The sequence below is a fragment of the Nymphalis io genome, chromosome Z (assembly GCF_905147045.1).
Source record: "Nymphalis io chromosome Z, ilAglIoxx1.1, whole genome shotgun sequence".
NCBI classification, from domain to species: domain Eukaryota; kingdom Metazoa; phylum Arthropoda; class Insecta; order Lepidoptera; family Nymphalidae; genus Nymphalis; species Nymphalis io.
In genome coordinates, this window is record NC_065918.1 from 7,854,419 (window position 1) to 7,867,380 (window position 12,962).

Genomic DNA, 12,962 nt, shown 5'->3' on the forward strand with positions numbered 1-12,962 from the left:
ACGGTGTCAGAGTGCAATTTAAAATAAAAAAAAAACGTATGTTTACCCAATTGTTTATGATACTACTTTTATTTATGCTACTATAATAGATAAGATTTACTTCCAAATTTCTAAATATTAGAAAAAAAGCAATATGTATTTAGTAAAATACGAATAATTATTGATTCGATATGAAGAACGGCGTTAAGATTAAATTGTACTTAACTAATAAGAATTCATTGAATAATCTAAGCAATATTTTAACCGACTCCAAAAGGACGAACGTTTGTTATTTCATGGAAGTATTGCAAATTCTGACATTCCACAGACCTAACTAAATAGCCTTACAATAGAGCGTTGATCTTGCGGGTTCATGTCTGCCGGATGTGTCAAACTCCATCATCGAGTTATCGGTTTTTAGTTTACACTTGCCTACGGTCACCGATCAATATTCATTATTTACGACCAATACGAGCCATGAATCAATTTAAACGAGTTATTGTTTTCAGAAATAAATTTCCGTCTTTAATTCCGCCTCGAAGATTGTAATAGAATTAAAAAGCAATGTATCGTCGACAGAATAATTTGTAGACTGAATGTTTTATGAATAAAATCGAGACATTTCTCTTTCTCTTTAGAAATATCACCGCTACTGCTCTCTGGTTCATTCATAATACGGTTCAATATTAAATGGAGCTTTATCATGTGAATTTTCACTTGAGTGATCTTTTCAATTCGGTTTTCCCTACGCTTTTGAGCTGTTCGGACAAATCCGGATATTCGGTTTTAGTAAATAGCAGTTTCGTTTACTGTCCTAATTAATTTGAAAGTTAAACAAACTAGATTGTTTTAAATCAAAATATTTTTAATCAAAGAGACTTTTACAAATACTAATGAATTGTCAAGCGCTACGACCGGTTCGGTTGCTTACTGAGAAGAACCGGATAGAAACTTAATAGTTAAACATTTAAAGCAATAATTAAATCCATGTATTTTTGTCAAATATATATTCAGAAGCAGAGTAAAAAACTTTACTAATAAGATTATTTTGAATAACTAATTGAAGCCGTAGTAAGCTCAAATGTAGACTGCGGTTTTTTTAAATGCGCATTCCTAGTTCAGAAAATATTATTAACTTCAAGACGTAAAGGCGTTAAAATTAAGACTGAAGCTTGGTTTTTTTTTCGCTTTGCACATATTTTCAAATTTTATTAATGAATATGGTATAGTTCTTTTTTTTCGTCAATTTATTTTCCGTAGTCCTCTCGTCTCAACTGCGCTGCTGCAATTGATTTAAGAAACGAACGGTTTTTCATGGAAAGAAAATGAAGTAAGCTTTTTATCGTTATAAAAATAAAAGCAGATGGTTTTACAAAATTAAATAGTGACAGCAGACTATTTGTAAATATAATTATTTATCCAGTTTTTAAAAAAATAGAGAGGACATTTCGAGATTTTGGAACTTGAGTGAAATCTGAAATTTGGCTGGCTTTTAGCACTCCCCAAGTCACAAGCTTTTTATTTAAATCGCCAATAGAAACTGAAAATCAATATTTAACTGTTTTTACTGACGTAAAACTATGAACACTCAATATTGTTCTTTCAGCTTTTTATAACAATTTAATCTTCTCGCAAATAAAATTGTTTCTTTGAATTACTTAATTGTCACGTAAAGTGTTTCTTCTAAAGAATGTAATGTACCAAAGTTGTCTTAAGTACGACGCACACTAATTTAACAAGCTAATTAATTAAAATCGGAATACGACGCGGAAAATCGTAAACCTGACTTCAAACCGAGTAACGTTTGGAGACTTCGTTAATCATAATGTGTATTTGTATAAACATTATATAAATATTATTAACATCGAGAATTATCGGATATTTTTTCATATTAATAATAAATGAAAGAAAATTATTTAAAATGTGCATGAAAAAAATGTTAAATTTCAGACCATTTATTTTTTATTTTTAATATATATGAGTTTAAATAAAGCCAACTACTTCAAAACAGGAGGTTTTTTTCTTTTTTCTTTTGAATAATTGTTTTTTTTTATAAGTGAATGAATATACACACTTGAACCATCGTATTATCAAAACGAACTATGTATATAAAAATACTCAAAGGGCAAACGAAAACTGCCCTCCACTTAGGAATATTATATTGAGCTTGAATTGGCAAGAACCCTTCAACATTCGAACTGAAAATGCTCGTAGCTTCATTTTTAGGTCAGGGCCGATGTCTTCGGGCGCTACAGTTGCGAACTACTCGATAACAAATTATTATACTTATAAGAGGTTAAATGTGAAAGCTGTAAAATAGTTCTCGACCTTTTTTCTACTGTGACAAAAGGTTTTGAAAAATTCTAAATACAATATTATAACAAATTTTATTTCCCTTCGATACCACCTTATTAAACATCCTCATTTAATACTTATAGAAGATATAAGTATATATCATATATATCATATAGCGATTGGTCACTGTGGTCAAAGAGGCGATCATGCGTTGGGTTCACATAAAGGGAAGAAGTGTAATTAATAAAAGTATCTAAAGAAATTTCTCGATAGATTTAAAGGAATTTTTGCACATAATATAAGACTATATTTTTTTATAGATTATGTAGGCGAACTAGCAAATGAGCCACCATGGGATGGTAAGAGATGTTAACCATAACTTACATCGCCATTACCAATGCGCCACCAACTGGGAACTAAAATGTTATGTATCTTGTGCCTGTGATTACTAATATTTTAATACTTTTTACATCTAAAAATAGTATCCGCTAAATATTTAGGCTTTTTATAAAAATCTCTCAATATTCATTCTAAATATGTAATAAGAGAAAAAATTATGTACAGATATTGGGACATTTTATAATTGTATATAAAGCCATATTCAAATAAATTTATTCTCTAAGATGTTAACTAAATGTTTTTATTTGAATTTATGGAAACTATGTATTCTCTAAGACGTATCAGATTTTATATTTGCTTTGTCTTGGGACTTTGTTTAGGTCAGTTAAAAAATAAACTCTATATAACAGGATTTCGGTCTAAAGAATGATAGAGCCAGCTTAAATTAGAAGCAAATGGATTAAACATATTAAATCCCACGTTGATAAGAGCGGCGTATTTACCTAACATCTTACTTAATTTATCATGAGGTGAGCCGTTTGCTCTTCTGCTTTCCAAAAATATTAAAAGAAAGCAACAATTTATAAAAAAGCGTAATAACAAAAAAATATAAAGTAAGGACGGGTCGCTCTTGGTAAGTATTTGTATAGGATTGTCGAAATCTGGTTGCGTCTACCTGTTATCTAGGTGTTCCTGCTTGAATAATACAAAAGACCATGGAATACAGTTCATTTTTTTTAATATTCGTATTATTACATTTTATTAAATTTGCAATGTAGATTTCACCAGCTGATAAAACATAATTTACAAGTTACCGAAAATTCCGTCAATAACATTTAAAGCCAGATATCAATTCACTCTTTAAAAGTTTGGTAAAGAAAAGATCAAGGAACGAAGTAGCGACGGAAGATGCTCATTGTGTATTTTTATCAAACTTCATAATCGTTTACGTGTTCCACTAGAATAAATAGGCAATCCAGAAATTTTAATTTAGCAACAGCTATAAAGATTCAACGTTTCCTGAGGTTATTGTGTTAAACCCTACAAAAGAAATATTAAGTCTGCAGACGTTGACAGTCGTATATGCTCATATGCACAAGTATATACATTGACATTCGTATATTATGTTATAGAAATATTCATTATTCATATCAAAGTCCATTATTCTACCTAGTAGGAGATTATTCTTATTAAAGTTGATATCTAAAAAAACGAGAATAAAAATATCGTATATATCGTATACATAAAAAAATATCGTATATCAAATAATAAACCTAAGAAATGACTTGCCTTTTTCAGACAGTTTTTCAAACGTAGTAGGAATATCAAATAATACAGAGCATTGAAATGCCACGAGAAATATGAGATTTTCTTGCGTTTTTGCATTCTTTTTAAGCTAATCTACTAGAACTAATTAATTTTCTCCCAAGCGAATCGACTAACTTTTACTTCATTTTGTAATTATTATTTTGATATCAACTATTCAAATATCGATTGATTGTAATTATATAATTAATTAATAAAATGATACAGTTTATAATTGACAATGTACCATGCATATATGCAACATCCATATGACGATATTCATATGATAATTGAGTTGCGTTACTAAACTATTTGTAAAAAAAAGTATCTAAAGCATGCAAGTTTAAGAGTATTTTAAGATCAAGATCATAAATTGTCTTATCACGTATATAAAAGCAAGTATAATAAATATGTACGTGTTAAAATTACATATTACAATTTATAAATGAAGGTATTTTCGTACGACTACTTTACATGTATATATATATATATTTATATATATTAATACCCGCACTGGAGCAGCGTGGTGGAATAAGCTCCAAACCTTCTCCTCAAAAAAAAAAGGGAGAGGAGGCCTTAGCCCAGCAGTGGGACATTTATAGGCTGTTACTGATATTAATAATTATTATTCGATGTGATAGCGGTTTGTTTGTCCAATGAAAATTTAATTCAAACAAACATATTGCTCAAAATCACTGGGGATTAAGGTTATACTGAAATTGTACCTTTTGATTACATTTTATATATACTACGCATACATTTGGTTAATTCAACAAATATTGCTTTTATTTACATTGTATGTGTTCCTCTGTTGAAAAAAGGTCTCCTCTACTGTTTAAAATAATGTTATGTAGTCCGGTGGACCATGAAAATATTTTTTTTTCAATTTTGTTTTTTGTTTTATAGTATTGATAGGGACGGGCAGATGGGCCATCCAATGGTAGGTGGTCACCATTACCCATCTAGACGGGTTTGTACAAAGCCCTACCGCCTAGTAAAACAATATGACGATCAAATTAATAAATGTTTAATGATAAATATTCCGCAGCTATAACTATAATTCTCCCTGACCGCAACCATGAAGCTTGTGATATAAGTAGTTTAGACAATAGGTAAAAGGGTCAGCGTTGAATCCAAAACTTTGTAGGCGTCCATCCGGAGTTCGGTAGGAAGCTACCTCTTCTTCCGTTGGAATTATCCGTAGCTGTTATGGACTTTTTGAAGAAGAGTTGAATACAAATGAATATGACAATTGAATGACGAAAACTGATATTGGTTTTATAAAAACTAATCCAATAACTTAGATTTTATTCTTAATAAGAATCCATTTTCACTAATTTCAAAACGTTCTGAAAGATCGAAAATACGTAAATAAATGAGTAGTTGAGTAAAAAAATATATTAAATACTATCTGTACACTGACATTTTAAGCTAATGTTAAAATCGATTACATATGGTATAATAAAAAACCCGTTTCCTTGAAATACTTTTTACAAATATAAAAATTATCACATTGGAATTTTTGATCATTTTGAAGACTACTTATAATCAGACCCATTATATTTCGATTCGAATCGATATGTAAAATATTTAAATCCATATTTTAAAGCGTTAGATTTTTACTATCATTTATAATATTTACATTGTTGGATCAGTGAGTCTATTTCCTCACGCCGATCTAGGCACAGGACATGACAATATTGAAACTCTATTACGTTGACATTTAAGATAACATACGCTCATTCCATAGGTTCCATTAATATCCCTATACATATATATATATATAAAAATAATATTTCCATAAAGTAGTAGGTGATTTTTTAAGAATACAGTTTTTAATTTCAATGTAACACAAATTAGAAATTGTTTAGGGTAGTAAGCAATTTCATAATTTGGATTCATGAAAAATTATAATAGCTTATAATATCATACATGCTTATAATATGTTTGACATTTTATAAGAAATATATATACATATAAGTAATGTAGAAGTAGGAGGAACAAAGGCCAATTATTATATTATTAAAAACGTTAGAAGCTTATTTCACCACATGAAAAATTATAATAGCTTATAATATCATACATGCTTATAATATGTTTGACATTTTATAAGAAATATATATACATATAAGTAATGTAGAAGTAGGAGGAACAAAGGCCAATTATTATATTATTAAAAACGTTAGAAGCTTATTTCACCACACATGCAAGTTTCTAGGCGACCATTTTTTCAATAGTCGAGGCCGACAGAAAATTTAATCACATTTATGCTGACTTGGAGTTGAACCAGCGATTTTTGATTGAGATTTACTTGTTCTTTCCAATCCGCTATCTAAGCTTAATAAAGCTTAGCATACATTGTGGTCATAGTATGTTTTATGTTTAGTACACTTACTGCTGCACTCAGATACATTTAGGTCGCTTCATTGTATAAGCTTGAACGCCATAAGTAACTGTTAAATTCCTCTTAGTACTGTTTTATTTTTTTGATAAAAGTATTGACTAAAGTATTTTTATAATTATCTTTTTTATATTTTATTTCTAGTTTGCTTTGTAAGTCCTTGTTATTTGAGACACTGAAGTACTTATACAACATAATTAATGTTAACAAAATTAATTTACATCAATACATTTGGAATAATAACAACACTATGTTGTGAGTTCCGTGGAATCAAATGAATTATGAAATTTATTTTAACTAATTAAAAACAATATATATCAAATCATCAAAGTCCTTCTTTATTAATATCTAATATACAAAATGATTTGGTATTTTAAGACATAATAACATGTCATTTACATTTTGCTGTCAGATTAATAAAGGTTTTTCTTATATGGTATCTGCGAGTTTAATGTGGATAAATATTTTGTATTGAATCAGTGTGACGATATGCACAAAGGGCACAACACGTTAGTTAATCCAAGATTGTTGGCGCATTGGCGATGCAATATTATTATGAGCGGTGGTGACCACTTATTATCACGTCCGTTTCATCGTCAGCCTACCTATTTGTCAATATACCAATGTGAAGCCTATTATAATAAAATTAACATTCAATCTACCTAAAGTAAATCTATAACCACATTGAAATTAAGCGAGTACACACCTAATTTCATTAACAGTGTGTCATAATCATTAGATTGTTGATTAAATTATCACACGCTAACATACATTATCATCCCGAATGAGGCCTTCCCTGTTGAGAGATCCAAAAGGTAGGTATAATGGTTAAATATAAAAACTGTGAACATGAATTATGATAAAAAAGATGAGTTATGATAGGACAGACAACATTAAAAATTTCCGTACTATACACATAAGCTTACAATATTAAGAAGCGAGATTACCTAGTCGTCGGGGCGGAACGGTAGTATGCGCAAGCGATCCCGTGACGTCCCCCGAAAAGACGGAGTGGGTACCGCAGGTTTTTTTGTGGGTATACCGGTGCCTTCGGTAATAAAATTCACTCAAACAATAACATCTTCAATTTGAATTCAAAACAATAAGTAATAACTAAATAAAAGCCGAAGCAATTTTCAACCTCAAAAAGGACGAGGTCTAAAATCAGTTATTCTTATTCAGATATATATTGTTACTATTTCCGAACGAAAGTTTTAAATCTTTTTAAATTAATAGTAAAAAATATTAAATATTCAAACAGTTTAAATTAAATGAAATTATAATTACGCATGTAACTCCAATAAACATCGACATTTTAAAAGATGACAGTAATGGTTTCCCTATCAATTTATTTCCACATTTCCTTCCTCGACTATATTTATATATATTATGTTTGTATCGCTGACCTATCATTAATGTCTAATCATAGCGTGCCATGTTGACGAATAATTACACCACACAAGACATGATGCTGAAGATATATATAACTATATACTATTTTTGATAATACATATTGTTGTATGTTTTCATAACATATATCATAATCGCAATAACATATAACGTTAACACGTTTAATAAGTACATTTTTGTACATACATTGAGAATAGAATAATTATATACCGAAATTGTATAAAATTAATTCATTAATGTTAAGGGTATTTTTTAAATATTGTTGCGTTTTATTTTAGTGAGCAAGACGTTTACAGTTACGTCAAATGTCCCATAAGTGGCGGCGGGAGAAATGTAATATGCTTAACGTATTATGGAAGTTCGCTTGGAAAGCGCTTAGCTCAGTGTAATTACAGGCACAAGGGAAATAATCTTATTCCAGTGGCTGATTGCGTTTACGAAGTACGGAATGGTTAATATTGATGACTACATAACAACAGGTGACCATGAAAAATATTCACACGTCTTCGTTTTTTAAATCAACAAAAAAAACACAACCACAATTTAGTGCTCACTGCAATAACAAAATTTCTTCTTAATTATTAAAATATTGTGTTGAAAATTGAAATGAATAAAAAAATGCATCCTGCATTTTGAGCAATTCTTTTTAAGCCATTTAAATTTTTAAGCATATATTTTTTTTAATGAAAAATCAACCGTCATTTTTATTAAGTATCTGAGACTTTTTTTTATAAAAAACGTTTCTCTCCTAGTGAGTCTCGAGTAGTTGGCTACTACTACTAAGCGTTTATAGACAGGCTTATTTGGCACATCATGTTTATATCAAAGATTATAAATTGCTTGGTGGAAAATCTTTGTGCAAGCCCGCCTTTTTTTTAACGCTGGGAAAACGCGTCACGCATTCCCCCCACGGGAACAGTGGGAGGGGTATGTGGGGCTCGCCGGTGTCCAAGGCACCATGTGCGCCCCGGACATCGGAATACCCACTTAAAAACCTGCGGTACCCTTTCCGTCTTAACGAGGAGCGCCACGGGATCGCTTACGCATGCTACCGTGGTGCAAGTCCGCCTGGGTAGATACCATTTATTACATAATCCATCGACAGTAATACTTAGCATAGTTGTGTTCTGTGTTGTTTTGTTCCTTACAGAGGGGTGAAGGGGGTTAAGAAACAAAACATCCGAGTTTCCAAGTATAGCGGCGGTATGTGAGATAGTTAATTTTTCTCTTACTGTTAATGTCTATGGGCGGTACTGATTGCTTATCATCAGGTGGCCCATTTGCCAGTCTGAAATATTGCTATCTTTGGAAAAACCTCTAAGCACCAATCAACTACATCTTACCTGATACTGTTAAATCATAAAGTCCACATTGAAATTAATAAATTTGTTAGGCTAATATAAATCTCATATGTTTTTGTTTGTTTCATTTATTATATATTTTTAAGCTTTAATCCGCGACCTAAACGACTTCTATACTTTTCATTAAAACATGTTTTCTTTGTTTAAGAAATATAAATATCAAAAGACGGAAACTATTGAAATTTTAAATTTCTAAGATATTCATATAATAATATAGTCTCAAGCAAAGTCGCTAGAAAAAGGAAATATAATACATATAAACCAATAAGCTAGCAGAGACGAGCTTTTGAGCGGTAGCGTAAAGGATGAGTGGCCATCTGCGATAGAGTAGTGCCTTTTATTTCAACCTAGAACCACTTCTGTCAACTGTAATCTTATTTTTATCGTGTCTTTTAAAGACAGTACTTTCCTCTATAGATAAGAATCCAAGTATCGAATACGTAATGCTATATTCGAAGATGCTTTAACACAAATGTATTTAAAAGCAACTATAGTATTACAGCGATGTGCTTTCTTTCTAATAAAATTTTTGCTATTGCTCTGCAAAATTTATATTAAAGTGAAATAAATTCTGATCGTGATATATATACATAATTGATAAGATATATTTAATAGTAGAATAGCTGTGCACCTCGGTGTCACCAGCTTTAAATTTTATATAGTCACGTGTTCTTTTTACAGTTCACGGTATTGCTTAACGCTTATAAATATAACTCCGTTTTCTAGGTTCTATAAAATAAACATCCTACTACGGTCTATCGAACGCAAAAAAAAAATACAAATTGGCCTGGCCATATTTATTCCTGAAATAAACAGTATCTCAGGAATAAATATGATGTAAATTAAAATATTTAATAAATACTCAAAATAAGTAGAAAATAAATTGTCTGTTTATCACAATCAAAAGCTTAAATAAATAATTTAAATATTTATTAGTCAAGAACAAGTTAAATATATAGCTACGATTGGTTCGATATTTAAAATAATATACCATTCAATCTATATACCCTGAATCAATGAGTACTAACATACGCTTTTATATCATCTAAATATTTTATATTTACATACTATATAAATCGAGATAATTAAAATAATAGAATATGCTTCTTCATTGTATTATACAATTTAGGCGATATAAAGTTTATATGGACTTCTACTAGTTTTGTCCAATATCTGTAACTGTATCGCAAGTTGCTTTTTAAGCTTTTAAAGTTGTAATCCTTATTTTTATAGTCACTTTAACTTAAGTCTAACTTAAGTTTAACCGTGGACCACATCCATACTGTTCGGCAGATTGTGCAGAAGACCGAAGAGTACAATCAGCCGCTGTGTATGGCATTTGTGGACTACGAGAAAGCCTTCGACTTCATCGAAACCTGGGCAGTGCTCGACTCATTGCAGAGATGTCATATCGACTGGAGATATATCGAGGTACTGAGATGTCTGTACAACGCCGCTACAATGACTGTCCACATCCAGGACTGTAAGACGAAGGCGATCCAACTGCGCAGAGGGGTGAGACAGAGGGATGTTATATCCCCGAAACTGTTCACCAACGCGTTGGAAGACGTTCAAGACGCAGGATTGGACTGGGTATGGAGTCAATGTAAGCGGCGAGTACATCTCACACCTTCGATTTGTCGACGATATCGACATCATAGCAGAGTCGCTGGAACAACTCACCGAAATGCTGCGTAGCCTAGGCGAGTCTTCCCGGTGTGTCGGTCTCGGTATAAACTTGGACAAGACCAAGGTCATGTTTAATAGGCATGTCGTGCCGGGACCGATATACGTCGAGGGGAAACCTCTCGAGGTTGTTAGTGAATATACCTACCTAGGACAGATAATACAAGTCGGTAGGAACAACTTCGAGAAGGAAGCCGATCGAAGAATTCGCTTGGGATGGGCAGCATTTGGCAACCTTCGTCAAGTCCTCAAGTCGTCTATACCGCAATGTTTGAAGACGAAAGTCTTCATCCAATGCATCTTACCTGCCATGATATACGGTGCTGAAACGTGGACACTAACTGCGGGACTAGTCCACAAATTCAAAGTCGCTCAGTGTGCTATGAAGCGAGCTATGCTCGGAGTATCTTTAAAGGATAAGATCAGAAATGAGATTATCCGGAAAAGAACCGGAGTCACCGACATAGCTTGCAAAATTAGCAGGCTGAAGTGGCAGTGGGCTGGTCACGTATGTCGTAGGACCGATGGCCGTTGGAGCAGACGAGTCCTAGAGTGGAGACCGCGAATCGGCAAGCGCAGTGTAGGGCGCCCTCCAGCCAGGTGGACCGACGACCTTAAGAAGGTAGCGGGCACCAACTGGATGCGGAAGGCGGAGGACAGGGAGCTTTGGCGCACCTTGGGAGAGGCCTATGTTCAGCAGTGGACAACGATTGGCTGTTGATTGATAACTTAAGTGACCACATAAACATATTAATATACATTTAAAAATTTTCAAATTCTAATACTTTATTATGAACTTGAGAAACAGTAAATAAGAGATATTAATATTAAAATGCAAATATATAGTATATATATATATATATATTATATAGAAACATTTTTTTTTTGGTTTACTGAGCTGTACTCCGGAACTATCAGTCCTATTTAAAAAACCTGTTAGCATATGATAGTCAAATTCGTAAGAAAGGTTTAACGCTATTTAATATCATGTAACAGCCCTATGTGAAGCAGGAATGTTAGCAAAAGCTGCTAGTTAAATATAAATTCCAATATTTTATGCAAATAGTATCTACCTTTATAAAAAAAATATGTTAATACTGTCTATAGTGTGTGTACTGTTGTCCAAATACACGGTGTATAAATATTTTACAGTAGCAAAGCTATCAACATCAACAAAATTACTCCCCTCATACTGCATTTTATCAAAATATGTGCAGTGGTTGACCCATGAAAGCGTAACAGATAGACCGACAAAGTTATTTACGCAATCTCAATATTAATGGGGACATATAAGTAACACTCTTCAAACTAAGTCAATATTGATATTGCATTTGAATGTCTAACAAAAACTAACTAACAAAAAATATTAAACTAAAAAGCAGTCCCTACTTAGTATAAATAAATACTTCTATACTGACCGGTCGAGGCTTAGCTAATGGTCGGAAGCCGCAAACTGTCGCTAGTATTCTGTGTTAAGTGCTTCTTCATTCTTTATATTTCAAGCTGTTTAATTATTTACTATCACGTTGCTACGAGATATGTTTGTTTTTATTAAGGATTACTATTTCATGCAAACAAATTTAATTATATTTTTTAAAACAACATTCAATCGTGGCTGTCAACGTGGTAACCTTTTAATTTTTTTTTTAAATATTTAATAACTAATAATTATAAATGAGCATTGTTATACGTTAAGTTTTTCCCATTTAAATATATTTCACTTCTTAATTCTTCGAAGAGTTTTTACTCTTGAAGAAAAAAATACTTGACGGCAGGCATTACTGTGTGACGAAAATTACTTGAATTTGAATGGTCGACGTAATTGAAAAAGTACTTTTAATTTTATTAAGCGAGATCACACAATATGAAGCTACCGGCCATTTTGTTAATTTTTTTTTGACAATCCTCCTACCCGAGTTTTTACTTGAATTTAATCTTATATAAAATATTTAGACCGTAGACATATGTTAATAAAACTGATAAATTGCTTACATTTTTATTTACTTATTTAATGTTTTTTCGTATTTCCTGGTCATTCTACTGCGGCTGTGGTTTAAAGACCTACACCATATTCATGAATAAAATAAAAAGAGATATTTATATATATAGTTTGTCTGAAAAGTGAAACATAAAAATATCCAGCAAGTGTCGTGTACACAGCAGCAAGTAACGACTCGTACGAAATA

At 31.7% G+C, this 12,962-nt stretch overlaps 1 protein-coding gene across 2 annotated transcripts in view; it reads right to left on the reverse strand.

Annotated features, from left to right (window-relative positions):
* Positions 1 to 12,962, reverse strand: part of LOC126780709 (adenylate cyclase type 6) — a 160,991-nt gene that overhangs the window by 139,956 nt on the left and 8,073 nt on the right. The gene's annotated exons all lie outside the window — the stretch shown is intronic.